Raw genomic sequence first — 6,638 nt, 5'->3', positions numbered from 1 at the left:
AAGGGTAAGTGAAATGAAAAACCAGACAGGGAAATCATCCTTAGTATCCCCTATAGGGTCTCTGCTGCAGTAATTACAATATTTTTGTTGGATTTTTGAGCATGTGCATCTGTCTGAAAGTCTGGGAATCTGAAATAATGACTGAAGTGTTCTTGAGTCTCTCCTCTGCTTGCAAAGCCTCAGATGGGACTGAGTCATGGAGCATTTTACAAAAAGCTACCTGCTGCCAAACAACTGTCTTAAATTCCAGCATCTGCCCACAGCCCATCTCCTCCCCCAACTCTGAGCAACCCCTTCCCTTCACTTTTGGATGTGGGAGAGATGGAGGAGAAATTAAAGGACTCTTTTGCAGCAACTTTTTCCCCTGCTCAGCTATGGAGCCTTGCCCCACTTCTCTCCTCAGCAGTGCTGCAGCATGAGTGATGCAGTAAAGCAGCTCCGATGATTCAAGGCTGCTTCTGGAAGTGTTATTTGTGCACTGTGAGAAATGGAGACCTGAGACAGATGGGTCCTTTTCTTTTCTCAAGGATACTTTGGAGGGTTTGCACATTTTCCTGGAGCCCCAGGCAAGTGCACTGCTTGCTTTCCTCCAAAATAGGCTCTTTCCATCACAGAAAATGGGATTGTGCCTGCAAAGATCTTGAAATACGCTGTTAATTTTGCATATTTGTTCTGAGTGACAGTGTGGGAGCCTTTTCTCTGGAATATATTTTCATTAAAGAGAACAGGCTGAACAGATACATGATGAGGGTGTCTAGTTGCGTATTTGGTAGGTAGTAGGCAGGCTTTTCATCATTTTGGTGAAAAGAGGCAAGGATCTGGGACATTGTTAGGAGTTCATTGTGCATTTGAGGATACCTGCATTTTTTATAATACAGCGCTGGTGTAGCTTTGGTGAATGTGGAAGCGCAGCTCAGCTGTACGGGGCTGAGAGCTCAGGTAAGAGCTGCCTTCACCACTGCCACAGGTCTGCTGGTCCCAGTGAAAGACACTGGGGGCCACACACACAACTGCTTGGTGCTGAAGGTGTGATTAATACCAAGTGTGGTATTTTCTCTCAGCACTGGAGGTGGAAATGTACCTGTAATTATCATCCTCTAAGTTAAAAATGTTACCGCAGCAGCGCTAGGTCATCCTGACCTTCCGCGGTGGAAAGAGAAAACACTATTTAGTACTTCTTTTATAGTTTTTTAAGAGCACCTATTTTTCCCTGGGATGTTCTGAGCAGTTAAAGCCAGCCCTCCCACAGAGTAGGATCATGCTCTTCTTATTTAGTTGCAGAAAACGTTTACCATATACTACGGCAAATCACACAATCAATCTTCATGCTAATCATTCTCTGCTGGAAGCTATTTACTACAAAAACTTCTGAAATTTTCTTACTAGCTGGAGAACTGACTGTCACAGCCAAAAGAGTGATTCATTTATGTTTTTTTTTTATTTTTTTAAATAGAACCAAAATTGAATACTTTGAAATAGGCTTGAGTATTTCAGATTAGATGGGTAAAGGCTGAACAAAGAGACACTCGGAAATTGTCTTCTTCAGTAGGGCTTCTCCTTTAATCCTCCCAGATCTAATTCTAGCTAGTCACTTGCCTCAACCTTTATTTGCTCCCATGCTGCCATTTAAATGACAGGCCTCTGGTGATGTGCATTTGTTCTGTGGCAGTGGTTTCCTTAGTGCTAACTCTGATTTGCACCAGCAGCTGAGGCCATGCCGGGGTGTGCAGTTCCCTTTGTGCCCAGAGCAGATTCTCCAGAGAAGGTTTCTGTATCATACTGCCTCTCAGCACTGTGGCAAGTTTTGCCCCTCATGCACAGCTACAGAGCTGCCAGCTGGTTATGTGATTTAGAGATGAAAAAGTTCTGCTGAGCCCCCAAAACCTGCTGTTTCTGGTTTTTATTTTGTATGAAGCACACTATCCTAGTCTCTTGTATATTGCTGAATTCAGTTCTGAGATGCAAATGCTTCGATTCCTGTTTCTGGTTCATAGAGTCATAGAATGGTTTGGGCTGGAAAGGACCTTAAATAGCCTCTAGTTCCAACCCCTCTGCCATGGGCAGGGAAACCTTCTACTAAACCAAGTGGTCTAATGCTGAAAGCCGCATCCAGCCTGGCTTTATACACCCCCAAGGGCATCCACAACTTCTCTGGGAAGACTTTTCCAATGCCACCCTCACAGTAAAGAGTTGTGGCACATACCCTTCTTCTAGGATATTTCTCCTCCTGATGAAGGCGGAGAGCTTTGGTCTACTCACAAAATCTCTGGTGCCTGTCTCTGATGTTCCACTGCTTCCTCAGAACATTTCAGTTTGCAGATGGGGGAAAAAATTATATACCCCCAAATTGCTGCTGGGATCCAGCCTGGTTAATTGTGCAACAGATCTGCAAAGCCAATTGTTACCAAAAAGAAAAATCATCACTGTCTGCAACTTACCTGTTCACCTGCATGACAAAACATGGCAGCAAAGGGACTGATGGGGTGGGATACATCAGTGTCCAGCTTGTAGGAAACCTGCTACGTGTGCAAAAAGCCTCAGGGGCCAAGTGAGGTTTTGTGCTCTTTTTGCAGCACTAAGGAGGAACACCTCCTGTATATGAGAGCTGAGACCTCTTGCTGTGCTCTGTGGCCATTCTGGCTGTGCTTACACATAGAAAGGATAGGGACACTCGTGGCATTTTGGCTCTGAGGGAGTTGGAAGTGTCAGTGATTCACAGAAGTAAAAGAAAAGAAAGAAATGGCAGGCATGTGAAGCTATTGGATGTCTGTGGTAGGTCCCTTCAGAAAGGAAATGTATGGATACAACAGAACTGAATGGGGATTTGAGTTGTTCTGGAAGGGAAACAGAGAAATTTGCTTTTAAATGTCTCTGGTACAGAGCTGTAGCATTCCTCACCCTCTGCTGCACTGTATATTTGATTTGCTTTCCAAAATCAAACAGCTTAAGGTTTGAGTCACCCTCCATTAAGTTGAACAAAATGAAAATGCCAACACTTTTGGAACGTGTTAGTGTGGGCTTTAAATTGGAAAACAAACATAGCATTGAGCTACCCTTCCCAATGCGAATGGAGAGAAAGAAGCTATTTAGTCAAGTGTGGAATTTGGAGGACTGGGTTTTTTGCATTGCTCCCTGTGTTGGGGAAAAGCACTGGACAACAGAGTACTTCAGTCTTTGTTGAATGAGATCTGCTTCTCTACAGGTTTCTGACATTACTGTTCTTGCTTGCTTCTTTTTTATCTTGTCTGCTACTCAAAAGCTGATTCACAGGAGGAGGTCTGATAACTTAGAGCAGAATTATCTGGGACACCAGTGAGAACAGTTCAGCCCCCAGTGTGGGGGTGTGGGTTTCAGCCTCTCTCACCATCTGAGTGCAGCTTTTCTGGTAGGAGATGGAAGGGAGGTGGGAGAAGGTTTGTCCTAAAGTGTTAGAGAGTGCAGCATGGAGCAGAGGGTGTTATGGCAGGTGCTACACCTGCAGGCTCACCATTACCCATTATTGGATTCTCTCCTCCTCCCCACCCCTGCAGATGGCCACAGCAGAGCACGCAGGCAGTAGGAGTAGGAGGTCTGCCCATTAGAAAGCATCTGGGGGGCTAATGCTGCAGGAAAATGATATTAGATTGTGAATCTGGAGGTGTCTGGTCAAAAAAGCACCAGAGGCTACAGGTGAGCCCTGAGCTACGTGGGAGAAGAGTGAGGGGGATGTCAGCAGGTGCATGCAGTGCTGAGTTTTCCAAGGGGGATGAGGTACCTCACATAATCCTTAGTGCAAATCAGGCTCAATACTGTTTCAGCAAGGTTGTGATTCCCAGCATAATGAATTTAAGAGCCATGGAGATTGACTCTGAAAGTAGCTATCAGTTCTCTTCTGTGCAAACAGGAGTGCAGGCAGCACCTGAGCTGCAGTGTGGTCACACTCAGGGCACCTCTGAGTGATCCAGTGTCAGCACCTCGTGGCTGTGACATGACCACATTTTCTTTGAATGGTGGCACAAGGCAGGAGCTCCTGTAAGCCTCAGGGGCATGGTGATGGGACAAGTGAGCCCTCCATGGGTTCAGACAGACCCCTTCTCAGGTGAGGTGGGAGAGCAGCTTGTACTTTGCCTTTTTTCTTGTGTCCCACCCTTTCTTTCTGCAGGATAAAGAGGAACAGTGATGGAAAGTCACTGCAGCCTGATGGAGTCATGGATACAGGAGTAGATCTCTGCTCTGATTAATGATTTCTATCACTTAAAAAAGGGCATTTTAATGTTTAAACTACCCATTTCATAATGATCAGAGTTTTCAGGTTGTACCACAGGGCTGATTAATGCTCACCTCAGGTGTGCCAGAGGCTCACGTTTATTACACACGCTGCACACCCATTAATCGGCAGCGCAGTGTGGGCTGTCATCCCGGATTGCTTAATTACATTGTCTCCCCCTGCCCAGGGCTTATGTGTGTTGTGCAAGGCCATAAATACTCCAAGAGCCCCATTTCCACTGAAATCAATAGGAATTTTGCCATTGTTCTGCAATGAGAGCTGTGAAAGCAAAATAATGCAGATAACTGTGACTTTCAAGTGGGAAGAGGGGCAGCAAAGGGCACATGAATTATGAAAGATTGAACTTAGAGGTGATCTGAAAAAATTACAAGATAAACTGGAAAATGTTAAAGGAGCCATAAGAGTGGGAAAGATAGAAGACAAAATGAAAATTGGACAAGAAGTAAAAATAAATAAGAGGGATTTCAAGTGGATAAAGAATAAGAAGTGAATGAGGCAACAGGGATTCTGCAAAATGGAAAGGGTAATTTTGCAGCAGAAGCATCAGACATTGTTGAATAAATAAATTAATTATGTGTCTCTTTTCACAGAGGAGAGTGGGAAAATTCAATGTATCAAAAGCAGGAAGGTTCCAAGGCAGGGGACATCCGTGTGGAACAAGAGGTGAAGAACAGGAGTAAGCTCACTGCTGAGACAAGCACTGGACACCATGGCTCCATCACTGGTTCTCCTGGGAATTCCCTCTGTGGAGCATAATTGGTCTGCTTATCTCTCTCTACTTCATCCAAGGTGCTGCTCTTTTTGTCCAGTGTTTTGGTTGGAGACAGGATCTGTCTGAGTACCTGTTCTGCTTCTGCAGCACTGCTGACCACCAAGAAACTGCATTAGAATAACTGAGTAACACAGTTTAGACTGAAAATTTAGGCAAAAGAAAATAATTTAATTTTTGGCGGCCATGCCTTTTGCTTTTATCTTATAGGATGATTTGTCATGACAGATATTTGACAGTGTTTAAGTCAGTCCAGCCCTAGATGTTTGTCAGCTGTTCATCAGAGAGATCTGTTTCACTGTACAACAGCAAAAGAAAAGTCTGTTGAAAATTGCTTTGGTGGCTAAATTAGCACTTGGTTGGTTTACAAACACAGCAGCTGGCAGGATTTGGAAGTATATTGGTCATTTGACTTTCTTTTGTCATAAATATGTTTTAAGTGCAGCAGGATAAAGAAGGATGCATCAGATCTGAATGGGTATAAAAATTTAACTCGAGGAGTCTGTGGACCTAAACTTCAAGATATGTTACCTTGTATCAGTAAAGGGCTGCTCAATTTTGTCATTACTTTTGCCACCTAGTTAGAACAAGGAAGAAATGTGAAAACATGAGGAAGTATCCTTAAGGAATTTACCTGAGAACCAAATGATATGATAGCTGGAGAATTCTAATATTCATATCTAGATTAAAGAAATAAAAATATCCTTAAGGATTATAGGTTAATATAGCAAGTTTCAAAAATTAGTTCGACAAGGATACTAAGTATCTCTGATTCCATATAATCAAAGGTAAATAACTAGGCAGGCAATCCTGGAAGGGTTTCAAGAGAATAAATGAACATTTTTTGGGAGGGAATGAAAAGATACATAAAAAGAAAAGCAACAAAAAACAACAAAAATGAAAAATAAAAGGCAAAATCCAAGATTTACAGGCTGTTGCTTGCTTGTAGTTGGAGCAAAAACACAGTGCAAGGATAATAATGGAAGATGAGCCCGGGGAGCTGCAGCTCCTGCTGGACAGGCTGGGATTGAGCCCCGGGAGAAGCTGGGCTGGTCGCAGGGATGGGGACACTCCTGGGCAGAGACAGCAGCTCCAGAGGTGGCAGAGAGCTCCATGTGAGGGAGAAGTATGAAGTGAGCTGGTACAACCACGTCCCTGCAGCCTGGAGAGAAAAATTCAGGTGCTCTGGACACTTGGACATTGCATCCCTGGGACACTGATAAGGCTGTTAGCATTTTTCTCTGTTGAGTTTTTCTTTCACTGTGGACGAGGAAGTATTAAACCAAACCATGCTATTTATCTGTCTAAAAAAGCTGTTTTGACAAAGACCTGCTTACAGCACTAAGGATACGTTTTCTTTCTCCTTTCCAATAATAAATCTTTCACAAAATTAAGGCATTGACATTATATCTCTGTTAGGGCAATTTACTCCCCACAGTAATTTTGACTTAGTTTGTTCTACATGGAGTGATATTTTAATCATCCTTTCAGTGCTTATTGATGAGGGTTTTCTGCAAAAGATGAGAAGATTAGTTTAAAATTATCCCTTGTGAATTTAAAACAATAACAAGGAAGTGAACACAGTCTAAAACAAATTAAGAA

Source organism: Pseudopodoces humilis, chromosome 3, assembly GCF_049639895.1.
Source record: "Pseudopodoces humilis isolate 2021_Gansu_Grassland_sample_001 chromosome 3, ASM4963989v1, whole genome shotgun sequence".
Lineage (NCBI taxonomy): Eukaryota > Metazoa > Chordata > Aves > Passeriformes > Paridae > Pseudopodoces > Pseudopodoces humilis.
The sequence above is the reverse complement of the archived record's forward strand: the minus strand, read 5'-3'. Positions refer to the sequence as shown.